A 15,636-nucleotide genomic window follows, 5' to 3' on the forward strand; every position below is an offset into this window, starting at 1 on the left:
AACCAAGATAAACACTTGAACTACATCAATCTGAGGTTATGAATTTTACATATGGGAAAAAGTATGGACAAAAAATTACAGTGAAACAGAGAAAACATTATAAAGAGCAGAAACAAATTACAACAAATGTAAGACCCAAACAAGAACTGGAGGGGAAACAAGTAGAGGTCACATTACTGTGTTGTTTCAAATGCTGTGAAGGTTTTCAGTTTGCTCCTTTAGTTTAGTTGAAACTTACTGGTGAAATTTGTAACAAACATAATTTATAAATCATTGAGTCAGCTCAATAAAACCGAACAGTTTGGCAAATTTAATGAATTTCCAATTCAACTGATGGAACAACTAAAATATTGACAGAAAAGTCAATGAATTCTCTAAACCTTCAAAGTTCAGACTTAAAACTCAGGTTAGTTTAAATTGTGAAAAAAAATCATTACATTTTATACCCAAATATTTCTATGCATCTCTAAACTTTTTCCACTTCTGGTGACATAAATACTTGCATTTCCCAACCTAAATTTTACCACCAACGTTACTCCATCCCTACATTATGAACAGTTTGGCAAAATTTGAGGAACATATTTTTTTACAGACTCGTAAGACTAAGAAAAATCCTTGATGCTGTAGATGATCAAGGATTCAGACAAGGTTTGAATCAGGGTTTGAATCAGACAAACCCGACCTGAACACATCTACTACTACGTTGTGTAGCAAAGAACAGAGTACATGCATTACTCAGCTTTGTGCTAGTATTTGTTTTCCCTTTCTACATGTAAAGAAGCTGAAGAATTAATTATTCAATCAATGCAATGAAAAGCACCAGAACCACTTGCAGCAGAATAACCCCACAGCTGCTACCGTCACCGTGCTTAACCGTGTGCTTGGGTTTAAAATCCTCACAATGACTCTTCAAAAAAATCTTATCTTTGTGCCAAATAACTCAGTGTTGTCTGATCATAAAACCTCACTCTAGAAAAGATTTGGCTTTTTTCAGCTGTGAATTATAGTCAAGCTTGAAGGTGTCTGTTGTCTTAGTTTCTGAGTGCACAGTGAATTAAACTGGTTTTGTAGTAGAGAGTGATGCTGGTGATGCAGCAGTTTACAATTTATGGCAGACTTCTTGAGCTTTGGTTGTTGCTGGGTTGTTTTTAAAGATTTTAACTTTTTTCTGTTCATCTAAGAAGGTAATTGGGTCGTTTTACAGACACTTTGCAAAATGGTGACATTGATTATTTGATGTGAGAATCTTGGAGTCTGTAGTTGTTTAGAAGTAGGCTCTATGAAACCTTACTAACTTGCATAAGTCTAGAGTTTTCCTCGTCAGATTTTGAGTTTCATCAAATTTACTTTTTTCTATGATTGGTCAATCCAGTTGTTGGTATATATTTTTATGCTACAGAAGAAGGAACCAGCTGGGCTTGCTCATGATCACTAACCAGAAGACAAAATATGTTGTAGGACTTTCTGCACAACTTTTTAAAAAACATATAGGTTATTTTTAAGCAAATATTTTGGTGTGTGTGCATCATTCTGACCCTGCATGTATGAAGTAAAGAAAATGGTTAAAATAAATCAATAAAAACACTCATTTACTAGAGCATTAATGACCATGTGTAGATATGAACTTATTGATGGAATTAACTTGGTTTAAAGCTAAATTTGGCTGCATTTGATAGAGTTGGACTTGGTTCTTTATGCCATTGTGAGTTGATGTTTTTAGAGTTTCCTCTGAACAGGTTCTTATAAAATGTTTGTTAAAGACAAATATGTTTGCTGGCTTACAATGGAAGACGTATGCTACAGACACAATTCATGACACATTACTCTCCGTTATCAGTCCTGTGGGAGAACAACCAGTTCTGTTTTGGGTACATACTTCAGTTTTTTCTCTCCAATTACTAAATACTGTCACATCTCAGCACTGAGACTTTGGCTTCACTTTGGCTTTAATCCTGCCCACAGCTGCTGATTGGCAAATCGTCAGTCTTCATGCTCCACTCAGTGAAACAATGTCTTTCCAACCGAGAAATGAATGTTTCATGTCATGATGCGAGACAAATCATTCATCTCAGTGTAGCAAAAAGACCCAAAGGTCTGCATCACTCCAACCATTGTCTCCGTGATGACACAGACAGAGGGATCCGTTTTTTTGGTGGATTCCCTTATATTTGGTATCCAATTATAAATAGTGGCGTATTAGAAGATACAAATTTAAACTTTTGTTTTCTTTATTTATTTCCAGTTTTATGGTCAATTGGAAACTTATTTTTAAAGATCTTATAATAAATTGTGCACATGAAGCTAATTTTCAGCTAAAGAATTGATATCTCTTAAAGTTTTATAATTTTTTAACACATAATCAAATTTGTCCACATTGGGAGTGGTTGAGTTTGATGGCAGGAGAAAAATTAATGTTAATTTAATGAAAACTGAAGGCAAAAATGGAACTTGTTGTTCTAGAAAGTCTTTAAAAGCCATGTTGATTAATCAGGATGCTACAACTTTTAATCAGAGACAAGGAAACAGAGTCTTATATTAAATATTACTAAACTTTCTGATCACACTCAAGTAAAAAACTAAAAAGGCTTTTCTTTACTTCTTTTCTACTTTTTAATTTTTATTCTCACTGTGGGATTTTCTTGGCGACTGAATAGCTTAATTCATGTTGATTGTTTCTTTAGAGACGTTTTCAAAGGATTGCCAATAAATTAGGCTAACTCTGTTAGCAGGAAATTTTCATCATGAACTGCATAAAACTATTTAAAGTGTTTTATCAGTCAACAATTTTAAAAAACTCTTGACAAATCATAATAAAATTGAAGTTGACATGTAGCAAACTAATTTACAGGAGTTAAAAGTAATCGGCTATTATGAAGAAGTCAATCTAAAGGAAGTGTACAGAATTTAAAAGTACTTCTAATATTATTTCTGCATTGTGCAGCTCGTACATTTAAGACTAAGAATCCCAGTATAACCCTGCTTTCATAATATCATTCGCTGATGATTTAGAGCTGTTTTGAATTTAACCTGCAGGTATAACGCACATTTTTCAGTTCATTGCATCACGTGGATTTATTCTCGCTGCACAGCCTCTGAGGTATCTCATTATAAAAACTATTAGAAGCATTTTTCCACAACCTGCAGACTTCCTCATTTTATGGAATTAGGCAGCCATTTACAGCTGGAACAGGGGGTATTTTAGTGGTCTGCAGGAGTTCTGCATTCAGCGTACACACTGATTAGTAATGAACCCCCGTCAGGTATATTGCTGTCTCAGCTTCTCGGCTCTGGACTCTGCAGTTTTCTGCCTAATTGATATCTCTTTCCCCTCCATCCCAACCCAGACCCCTTACACCTCATTCCCCATTCTGCCTTATTACTAAACATCGATTAGCCTGTCAATGACTGAGGCCAGACCTGATGAATACACATTAAATGCTTAAACATTGCTCTCTTTTTCCTCCCTCTCTATGTCTGTGCTTTTTTTTTTACTCATTAAAACAGCTGAGAGTTTGGAATTTAGATGCAAATGTTCACCTCAAATAAAAATTTAATGATATACCAGAATTTAGTACAGAAATTCTTTCAAAAAAGGCATTAAGGAGATGAGATAAAGCAATGACTCATTAGAAAGAGCTTTACAGCGAATGTTTGATTTGAGCCTTCTTGAAACATTTGTAGAAAAGTCAGTCTGCATGTTTTCAGACTGATTCTGAAAAAAGAAAATTTACAGCTTAATTTTTTTTTCATTTCATTGCCTGATTTTTAGCGCATTCATTGTTGTATTTTAGTCCACAGGCCCACAGCATTGCAGTTCCTCCCCCGTACCTAACATTGGACATTTGGTGCACTTAGACTTACAGGTTTTCTTCCTTCGTTTTACACCAAATCCAAGCTGGAGTGTTTGTTGCTCAAAACCACCATCTTAGCCGAATCAGAGTAAAGCACACAGTTTCAGTTAAAATCACAACAGGAATTAGCCAGCTTTAAACACATGCAGTGTGTTTGTGTTGTTAGGAGACAAATTGATTTTTCTTCTCATTTCCTGGCAGACAAATAGCCTGTAATAGTTGTTATGAAGATTTGGTCATCACAGGATGCTGTGTTTTGCTGTAGCTCTCAAAAATAGTGCTGTCAACATTTTTGTTTTGTCACAGTTTCATTTGTTTTAATATGTTCACGGTTGCTTGATAGCATGTCCTGGTGCATTTTGTCCTTTCATTACTCTCATCTGCTTGCCAACCAATTTCCCAACCAATTTCCAGTCCATTCACTCAGAGAGAATGTTTATGGTATCCATAACAAAAAGTGTGGACTAACTAGCATAAAATGGATTTTTATGGCTCCAGGTACCTAAATCAAAATCAAATCAAAGTTTATTTGCATTGCACATTTCAGCAACAAGGCAGTTCAAAGTGCTCTACACAAGAAAAATATAAGGACATCGTAAAAACATAAACATATTAAGAGTCACCAGTTGTGAAATGAGTAGCAAAAACTGCATTTTGCCAAACTCCATTGTCAAAATCATCAATACACCAAATATATTGATCAATGTTCCAGTTATCATGAGTCAAAAGCAATTCTAAGCAGGTGGGTTTTAAAGAGAAAGAACGACCGTTAACAGGTGTGCTCTGTGAAACTAGTTGGTTGCAGGTTTTCTCAATCTGGCTAATTCACAGGGTGAAAAAGGTGGGACATCTGGATGGAGGTCGTCAGAAACCAGGCTGATCTTTCTCGATGCCAGTTTAAACAGAGTTTACTTCAGTTCTGGACAGGGTAAAATCCCAGCAGATTTAGGAAACTCAATTCACCCATTAGATGGAGAGCTGGTAGCACATCTCCCTCCTCTGAGAAGGGGAAGTAGAGAGAGAGAGAGAGAGAGAGAGAGAGAGAGAGAGGGGGGGGGGGGTGGGCGTGGTGTTGCACAACAACACCTTGGTTTACAGGAACTCAGTGTTTCAGCTGTTTTGCAGTTTTCTGGAAGTTTATTCTAGATTTGTGATGCATAGAAGCTGAATGCTGCTTCTCCATGTTTGGTTCTGGTTCTGGGGATGCAGATCAGATCAGAACCAGAAGACCTGAGAGGTCTGGCAGGTTGGTACAACAACAGCAGATCTTTAATGTATTGTGGTGATTTATAAACTAACAGTATTTTAAAGTCTATTCTCTGAGCTGCAGGTAGCCAGAGACTGGCTACTTGTTCTATTTTCCTGGTTTTAGTGAGACCTGTGAATGCACTGTTTCAGTAATCAGTCTGGTTACTGCAACGTGATTGAAAATAAGCATATTTGACCATCTACCACAATGGTCACAGGAAGATTTGATGTAACTTCAACATTTATCTGGCTAATTTCATTAGAGTGTTTTGCTGTTTTGTTTGATTGGGGCACCAAATAATTGCTGTCCCCTTGTTACTACATCACATGTAGGTTTTGAACTTAGTTTTTATATTTGTCTTGTTGTGTTTTTTTTACTGTTTTGGCTGTACTAGGTAACAATCTAATCAAGTGGCTGAATTTCAAATTCAAAATTTTCATAGCAGAAACCACTATTGACACTTTGCTTAACCCTGAGTTGCATCGTCTACTTTTATCGACTTTTTACCCATGAATGATGAATCAAATGTGTCTGGAATGCCAACGTGCCCGTCGTGACCTCCTGGGACTGCCAATAAATCAGGACTGACAAAATGATTGTCAGGCCTGCGAACAGCCAATGGCATTGCTGCGGCAAGAGGTCATTGTTGTTGAAAGGGCAATTTTTTTTTATACTTGCTGAAATCCAAAATTTAGTTACGAGTAAAAAAGGAGCTCCTACAAATGTCGCATAACTACGTTTTATTATTCTGCAGGGAAACTGCATCGTATGGCTTCATCATCTTTGAGCAGATATGAAAAGCGATAAATGGAGATCTTTACATTTTCTCAGTCATTAAGAAATTTAACTATATCTGATTTGTTGCACCACAGAGCATCACCAGGTTTCGAGAACTTGGCTTCTCCTTTAAAGGAAAATCCAGTGATCGTTTCTCCATTTGATCAGGCGCTCTGCTCATTCCTCATCCTCCTCCACGTGATAACGCAGATTGATCACCTCTTTCCTTTCTGGGTGCTTGCACAGATCGTTACTGTACTCTAAAGCAGGCAACGGCTCTCAGTATGCAAACTATTCATCTTTATGCTAAACAAAATGTGCAGAGAGTGACCTTTTCCTCTATTGATATCTATATTCAATAAGACTCTTTACTTTGTCAAGTGGAAACAGATAAACGTGCGATTTAAACGGCTTGCATCACAGTCTGAAATATTCATGAGTTTTGCCTTCACCATTCTTTATGTTTAATGCTATCAAATAATTGTTGAAGTGTGAAATCTATGTATTTCTTCAGGGACATTCCATAAATTTCTTGAAGCAGAGTGAATATTCATCTGAGCCTCAGGTCTTTAAACTCTCCTTGATTTGGCCTTGCAGAAGCAGCTGTAAGTGAAAATTTCCTCTCCATATAATGTGGGCTCCTATCATGTTAAAGCACAAATTAAATTCTACTCCATTCAAATTTGTGGTTTTAAGTAAGGTAATTTATAGATTATTTTTCACTGAGAATTCCTTTGTGTTTAACATTGTAAGGCGTTAATATTAAATGAAGTCCTTATCCTGGTTTGGCTCAAGAAATATTTTAAGAAATGGACGGATTTTTTTTCCTTTCGTTTAATAGAAAGGTTAGGCTTCACAGTGACGCAAAAGCAGAGCTGTGACAGAACAGCTTACTGGAATGTCACGTTACCTGGAGTTAGACTTTACTTTTAGCTGTGGCATTCATTAGGGTTGTGACTGTCATTCGTATTTACAGGCACGTTGCATGTCTGCCTTTGTTTCAATAACGAGACAGAATAACTGTGTTTTTTTTATGTTCAAGAACCGGTAGATAAACATTTCCCATTGGAACAAAAAGCACAAAAACATGGCTGCTTTTTCCCCTAATATATCATCATTTTTCAAGACATTTATTCTCACAACTGTGTTCGTGCTTGAAGATTGCAAAAATTATACTTGTCCATGTCTGAAAATGAAAAAATGTGCTAAAAATGAGGGAGGAAAAAAAAGCTAGCTTCAAGCAGCCAAGAACATGGCTGAAAGTTCCCAGTGAGTGATGATGTTACATTTGTAACACTGAAACTGGGCATGAATGCATGATGCGATGGCCAACCAAAAAGAATGTGGTGATGGCAAAGTTTCAGACTGGAAATTTAATTAAGACGGTGATTTATGTGGTGATTCATCTAACAGACCAGCACCCTACCTTGGGAGTTAAAAGAGCCCAGTCTTCACTTTGCTTGTGCTGTCCAGACTCTTACCTGACCATTTTCAGATACTTTTGACTGTGTTATGAAAAAAAAAAAAATCCAATAACTCTTTAAATTGGACCTGTAGGCGCTAACCTGTCACAATGGCACATTTTGTTTCCCTTTCTTAGTTTGAATCTATGAAATGCAATAAAGATTAGACAGTTTGATACACAGAAAATACGACTTTAGCTGTCAGGTGAAAACTTTAGTCAGGGGAAGGATGAGCCTCTTTCTGATTGTGTGTCTGGCATTTAAAAAATTTCTTTTTTCTGAAAGCTTAAAGCTTAATACCATCACAGTTGGTTGAGTGTCATGCTTTCTATAATCAGACAGCTTTTCACTTGCGCAAAAGTAAAATTTAATTAGTTTAAGTTTTTATAGCATTTTTAATCTTGTTTAGAGGTTGCCTTTTATACAAATAAATGACAAAGTAATAAAATTAGTGAAACAGCTACATTTTATTGAGTCATTGCAGACATTTTCCTTGAATATTTATTATATGCTGGGCATTTTTTGGCAGATTTGAAAAGCTTTAAGGAGAGTCAGGGAGAAACAGATTTGCCAGAGTTGTATTCAATAAAATTTTATATATAGTCAGCTGAAAGTAGTTTTAATAATGACTATCTGCTTTAATGTCAGGAACGAAAGAACAAATTTGCACTTTCAAACTGTTGAAGACAAGGCTTGTCTGCTCGCTTCACCTAAAAGGTTTGTGTTCTGTGCCACTCTGATTATTGTCTGTCAGACTGAAAGGATTTCTTATTGAAAGTTAAAATTCAGCATTGTTTAGATCAGGAATCTCCAACATTTGACTTTGCTTTGGTTCAGCAAGATTAGAAAGTTAAACTTTACATCAAAAAGACATAATATCCTCTTAAAGTGAAATGAGGAGGGGGAACAGATGTGACATGCTGCTATTCTGAGGAGGGAGTAAGTCAACAGTCCTAGTAAAACAAACATACACCCTCCTTATGTTTAAAGGTTTTATATGCCAGGACATAATAGAAATGATTTGTATGATTTACGTCTAAAGTAAAAGCTGAGAAATGTAAAAGATTCCACACTGTCATTATTTAATAAACAAAGATAAACCCAAATTGAAAAGGTGATGTGAAACATTAAGTACTACCTTGTCGCTCTCTTTGGATTTAAGAGTACAAAGGAGCAGCCAGGTGCTTGATTAATTGATCATCATTAATGGGATCCCAGGTTTGTGTTATCACAATGTCCAGTCTAAAGGATTTCTGTCCTATTAGAGAAGCCTATGTAATGAGAAATATTTTTCACCACAGACAATTCTCGGAGAAGTGTCAAAAACATGACAGCTCCATCTTCGACTAGGTTTCAGTTAGCAATTTAAATGTAAAGTTCATGACAGGATAATTGGAAAAAAGATTTGTTTTGAAGCAGAAAATATTTATCTATTAAAAAAAGGCAGGTGCGAACAAACAAAACATAAGTAGAGATGTTTGATTAAAATGTAGAGCACAATGTTCGGAGAAAACCGAGTAGCACCTTATACCCAGGGACAAGCCTGGGTGTGGAGAGCTGATGATTTGGACTCACTTTGCCTTTTATCGACCATTAAGAACTACTTTGTTGGACAGATGGGCTCAAATTTGACTCTCAAATACTTTGGTACACATTTAGTTTTATGGTGATATTTTGTTTCAACATTATTCATGTGACAGATAGTTACTCTGGCCAAAGACGCTGAGAATTTGTCTTTTTGACGTCACATTTCTTGCTTTACGTCTGTAGGAGAACACAGATGATCATTAAGCTTAAATATACATTAGGATGATTTAAAATAGAAATGGATCATCAGTTTTCATCATAATTGCAACACAATGTCTGTGTTCTACAATTGCGGTGTTTCCAGAAGAAACGCAATTAAAATCAAAGTTGAATAGAGGCAAAAAAAAAACAACCTCATCCTATTGTAAAAACTTAGCAAAAAAATTTTTTTTTCAAAATTGGTGTGTTTCCATTACACAAATTTATTTTCAAAATGTCATATTGTGCATTTATGTGGTCAATGAAAATGTAGTTTTTGATACAGTATGCAGTGTTGCAGCTGTAAGACCCGTCCGTACCTGGCAGTCATTGCTTGGACTCCTGTCTGTCAGTATTGTAGTGGAGGGCTTGACTGAAAGAACATAATTTAAGCAATGAATTAAGGTTGGCAAAAACAGTGGGGGGAAAATTACATGAATCTCGATGTTTATAAGGTCAGATAACCATTGTTTCAAAGTTAAGCTTAATAAATTCAGCATTTCCATTTACTACATTTGTGTTTAATAAATATTGTAATGGCTGTTTAATGAACTTGTAAGATAAAACACAAAAAAAACATGTTAATCTTTTTTCTTTTACTGTGCCATGATTTATGAAGTTCTATGTGTAAAAACCATCAGAAATATTAATGATTGATTATTAATATTAATATGACAGCCTTTTGTTTGCAGGGAAAAACTCAAAATGATGGTTTAATCTGCACTATCACATGTATCCACCTTTTTTAAATCCCAGAAAAGGTGTCAATTTGATTGTGAACTTAAGGGTCCACGGTTCACCCAAAGGGGTCAGACACAGAACCCAATCATCTGTAATGTGCTCTGGGTTTTATTTGTGCCGCTGAAGGACGGACCCGGCTGGCCGGCTGCCCTTCTCAGAAATCTTCCCATGTCAGTTCGCATCCGAGTTGCGTTCAGTCAAATTAAACCAACCGTGTTATTTATGAATCTGCCCTCGGGCTGTTTCATTTGTTCGGCAGCAGCAGAGCCAAACATTTATCACCCGCATCCTCCATCATAACAAATCATAACATACGCTGTATATACATTCTTTTCTGTGATCAATCCACACCCCCCCCCCCAAGTTCTGTAATGAAAAACAATCGACTGCTCTGAGAAGTTCGCTGCCACCTCAACAATAATTAACTTCTAGGCAGGTTCATTTCCAAAACCTGATATATGATGAAACATTATTGATTAGGAGACTGTGACACATTTGCACCTTAAATAGCAAAGTATATTATCAATGACCTCTCTGAGCTGTGACCAAGCTGAAATATTAGAAACAGCACAGGAATCAGAGGAGAGGAAGATTCCTCTAAACTACTGCTCAAAGTTTTATTGATCTAAACATGTAGTAATATATGGGATTATGCACAGTATGTTGATTCTGTGTGACATAATTAACAAATAATCATAAAAAAATAATAAAAATGTGGTCAGATGCAAAGGGAGCAGCACAGTTATGTAAAATGTTATTCATACAGCTTTCAGATTTAGATTGAAAATTATTTTTATTAAATTAAGAAGTTTGTTTTCTGACAGGAAATGAGTCAGGTATGTTTCAGCAATAATAAAGCAATGTTAAATCTATCAATTTTCAATCGGTTTTTATTTGTACATTATTTTAAAACATAGCATGTCAAAAATGATTTATGCCACCTCAATATTCAAAAGGTTTTTTATAAGTGGTATTTAGATTCATGGTGGTTTCATAGTTTATCTTTAGTGATGAGCTCAAAGTTTCTGAGGTGGGAAAGCCTCTTTGCCATCACCCTAACCTTTAGCTCTACCTATCAGAATCAATCTCGCCAAAAGTTTTATATCATTTCCAATAAGAAGAAACATGTTGGTAAAATTTAATTTCAAGGATTGTAGTAATTTTAGGCTTTTACGCGTAGCTGTATGAAATGCCTTCTGGGACTTAACCACAGCTTTGTTAAAGTTTTTTAATGAAGTTGAATTACAGCTTTATAACCTTCATACATAAATTACGGTCTTTGTAATAAGTTCTCTTAAAGTTTGCTGCCTTCCTGTCTGTGAGAAGCACAATTAAAACCTTTTCTAAGCACTTGGGTTAGAGAGACTGCAAACATTGTTGCTTGTGAATATGTTGATGCTCTAGTAAACTCTAAGACCCGTTTCTGATGTAAAACTCAGCCAGAACATTGATCATCTGCACACTTTTGGTGAAGCTTTGAGGTGAATGTTTGGACTAGCGGGCTCCCCGTCAGAAGAGCTGCAGTTCCTCCAAGGCTTTTTAGCTTGCACAGAACTTCTGTAGCAATCTTGTTCAGGTTTATTTTAGTCTCATGTAGGTTCTGAGTGCAGCACGGTGTCAGCACTTGCAGCACATCCATGACATGAAACCCCACAAAGCAGAATTTGGTGCACTCGTCTCAAATCAGAGCTACTTTCAATCTTGAAGATAGCTCTGTGCTTGTATTGGGAGATTTTTTCTAGCGTGTTGCTGCTTTCTCACAGGGTCCAGGAAGGATGTGGCACGATTTAAAATGATACATTTGATGTGGGAATGTGGTGCTGACCTACCGGTACATATAACTCAAGGCATTGTCTCAAGGACACTGAAAATGGAGTAGCTGTTACTGCATCATGTTTGCACTTACACTGATCAGGTTTTCAAAATGTCCTACTGTCCAGACACATTTTACATTCCAAGTTCATCATTGGTTATGTAGTTACATTGCAATACATAATTTAAACTTTAATAATTCAATAAAAACTTCTTTGATTTGATCAGGTGAAAGAATATCAGTGTAATGGACTATGATTGATTTATTTATGTGGTTAGAATTAATTAACAGTACGTCTGTAAATAAGATGGATCTATATGTTCTAAGAAGAAATATCTGTTGTGAGTCAGGGCCTTATAATTAAGCTGAGTTGAATCAAATGTAATTATTTTATCTTTGGATGTGTTTAATGTAAGTGTCAAAGGATGTCAGTTCCTGTTAACAAGTGTTGTCAGATTTGGAATCAAGCAAAAACGATGTTGAATTGTGAGAAGAAATTCAAAAAGGAAAAGAACAAAGACGATGACAGGGTTATAAAAAAAATGTGAAAAAGTCAGACGATGCCCGAAAGAACCCATTAAATTCATTATTAGAAAGAGGACAGAACAGGGCATCTTGACAAAACTGTTACGAAAGGGCAGATTACTTAAATTAACCAAAGAACGAGTGCATTAATCAGGGGTAATAAAGAGGCCAAAATTACCCTGAAGGATCTGAAAGGTATCACTGCAGAGATCTGAGTATCACACGCACACACGCACACACACACACTCATATTAATATCAACTAGAACTGTTTGGATACTGTGGACGGTCGCAGTAGAAACCTGTGTTTCACAGCTAAAAGTGCAGATTTGAGTCCATTTCACACCAGTATGTGTCAATCTGTAGGTGAAATGTGGCGGTTTAAGTTGGTTTCCCCATTACAGCCTGGATGACAAACCTGAAAACTGCTCTGTTTGCAATATGTTGGAGTGTTGACTCATCACAACGAGAGCAGAAAACATGGACTAAAATAAACCTTTGGAGCAAATAAACACAAAACAAAAATGTGGATGTCAATCATTATTTAAACTGGAGATATTCAGTGAATGGGTCAAATATGCCTTTTAAAAGTCCAAACAATGGATGCAGCAGTAGTAAATATGATGCAAGTTGAAGGCTTTTGGTGTTTGTAGTGTTTTGTAAGAGGCATTCGAAGTATCTGTTAGTGCCAGGGATGTGTTACAAAATGCCAGGATGGGATCAATTAGGATTTCAAGTCTTCAGAGGCTTTAGGAGCATAATGAGGAACACTTAGGACTAATAATTGGAGTGTTGCATTTGCCCACATCTCTCTGTAGCTCTTGCTCTCTGAGACTCTGGCACTAGACGACTCAGCGGTTTTTCCTGCTCTTGTGCTGTCTCAGCACTGGCCACAGGTCTCCACAGTAGCCTCGGCCAGCATTGATCTGAAATAATTAAAGCAAATCCAAGGTTTGATCATTGAAAACCCAACGAAGAAGCTGCTGGGGGGAGGATTATCAACATAAGCTGCTGAAGAGACTTTGGAAATCCAGCAGCTAAAATTCACCAACGCTTGTTTCAGCCTCTGGAAACCATTCAAGCTAAACTGTGTTTGTGTACAAAAATCAATGACAAACACCTTTAAATCTTTAATAACGCCACAGGAAACTGCTGGACTGCTGTTATATGTGAAACATTTCCACTTCTTTCATTTGCAGGCCAGACATAAGAATAAAATGCAGATCAATCAAACCTATTTATAGAGAAGTTTTCATACAGCCAAGTGAAACCCAAAGTGCTTTACTGGGACAAACATTTAATCACCAGAGACTCCCACAATATGATGGTCAAAATGAAAATAAAGTGGTCAAAATGGCAATTTTATTGTGTGAGTAAAATGTGCAATAAATGAAGTAAGCACAAATAAAAATGATAATTTTATAGATAACAAAATAATGAAGAATTTAAATTGAAGTAAATCAATGTATTATGGAATTAAGGAAGTGCAATGATCGAAACGCTGCTAATGTATATTTTAGAAAACATTAGAATTAAATCCTTTCATAATAAATATACAAAAACAATATAATCTAGTGAAGTATAATATTGTTAAAACATATACTTGCTATGACATTAACTTAAAATGCTAAATTAATATTAACAAAATTAACAAAATACTTACTGGGTTTGATGGATGGATGGAAGACATAGGAACAGTTGGGTTGTTGGTCAAATATACCCCATATGATCAATAAATGGATGATCAGATTATTGCATAGATGGGTAAGTAGATGATGAAAGAAAAGGAGAATGAATGGATGATGGATTAAACAACTAGATAATAAAATAAAGTCTAGAAATGCAAGAAATATACTCTCCACTGCTCTAAGTTCTTCTTCCAAACTTATCCGGATATGTTAATTGTTCAAATCAAAGTCTAATTGTTTTCCTCACTGTTTCTGAATGGGTAGAAACACAAATGGAATATTTTGTATTTTTTGCCTGTTGCCTTTTGGAAATCATCAAATTGCAAAAAAAGTTACACTTGACAAACGTTTATTGACTTAAAACTGCTTCCTCATTAGAAAGTTCAGAGTGACAGCTGGAGCTGCTGTGGCTCAGTGGGGGGATTAGTCAACCAGTTGTTGGAAAGTTCGAGGTTGGATTCCAGCTTTCCTCCTTCGTACATGTCAATGTACCTTTTTGCCAGGCACTAAACCAGATTTACATCCTGAGCTTCTGGCCAGGACCTGAGCTTGTTGAGAGTACGATTCTGCTGTACAGCATTTCGACTGGCCAGGATGAATAGACACAGGCTATCTGAGTTAAATCCAATAATATTTTGATCAGTAAATATGTTTTTTGTAGTCATTCACAGAAGGTGAATATGAGTCTGCGGTTAAGCCAAGGGAATGATCATGGAATAAGAGAAGTTGTTCTTTTTTATAGGTAACTTTTATAAACTCCTTCCATTTCAATGTTTGTAATAGTTTCCTGTTATAACTTTCACTGCAAATATCCATTTTGCTGGGAAAAAGCTAAAAAATCCCACTTAAAATGTATACAAATTTATTTATACAATGTCCTGCAGAGAGTTGGTGGAATATTAAGGTCTTATAAAAACCTCAATAGTTTCACTGTTCTCTTAAAGGTTAAAAGAACATATGATTGTATTTTGTGGTATTATGTTAGTTGACAAATGGTATCTGCAGCACAGACTCAGCTGTTTTGAATATATTATAGAAGATTTTTTCATAAAGTGAAGAGGGTTGTGTGTTGAGGTGAGAAATTAAAGTTAAACACATCACAGCAACCCAGGTCCATCAGTGACTCACAGGTTCCTGCAGCTTTGTGCACCTGGTGAGTTAAACATCCACAGTTAGGAGCTTTCATTTCGTTTCCTCTCATTTACCTGCAGTGCAGTCGGTCTGAGAGGTGGGAGGAATATTCAGGAAACTGATGTTTGCATGGTGCTTACAGCAAAAGCAAAGCAGGCAGGCTTTTAAAAGGCTCCAGTTGGATCGGTTAAGCCAAGTAATTATGCAAATGGAAGACACCTGGCAGATGTTTGGCTCTGTGACCCAGTGAACAACAAGTCTGTTGAGTAGCAGAGAAAGGAGAAATTAATATGGCGGGAATGAAATAGCACAACAAGCATTTCATAATCAAGATTTTCCTCTCCAAATACGCAGCTTGTTCCAGTAAAACCTTTCTTGTTAGGAGCAGGATGTATCCATAATCGAGTTATTCATATTTATCACCACAGAGATGTTATGCTGCATTTAATAAGGTTTGAAAGAAAACTAGAAATAGAAGTTTATAATCTAGCAGTTTTGCCACTCGTTTAGATTAAAAATGGACATTTAACTGTCCTGTTATTCTGTTATTTTCAGATTCACATATTATCAAGCATTTTAATTAAAAATCATATTTAATTATTTATGTTAACATC

General features: G+C 36.1%; 1 protein-coding gene across 3 annotated transcripts in view; it reads left to right on the plus strand.

The window, feature by feature from the left end:
* Positions 1-15,636, plus strand: part of glra1 (glycine receptor, alpha 1) — a 123,906-nt gene that overhangs the window by 1,483 nt on the left and 106,787 nt on the right. The gene's annotated exons all lie outside the window — the stretch shown is intronic.

This window comes from Poecilia reticulata, chromosome 10, assembly GCF_904066995.2.
Source record: "Poecilia reticulata chromosome 10, P_reticulata-male-v2, whole genome shotgun sequence".
Classification (NCBI taxonomy): domain Eukaryota; kingdom Metazoa; phylum Chordata; class Actinopteri; order Cyprinodontiformes; family Poeciliidae; genus Poecilia; species Poecilia reticulata.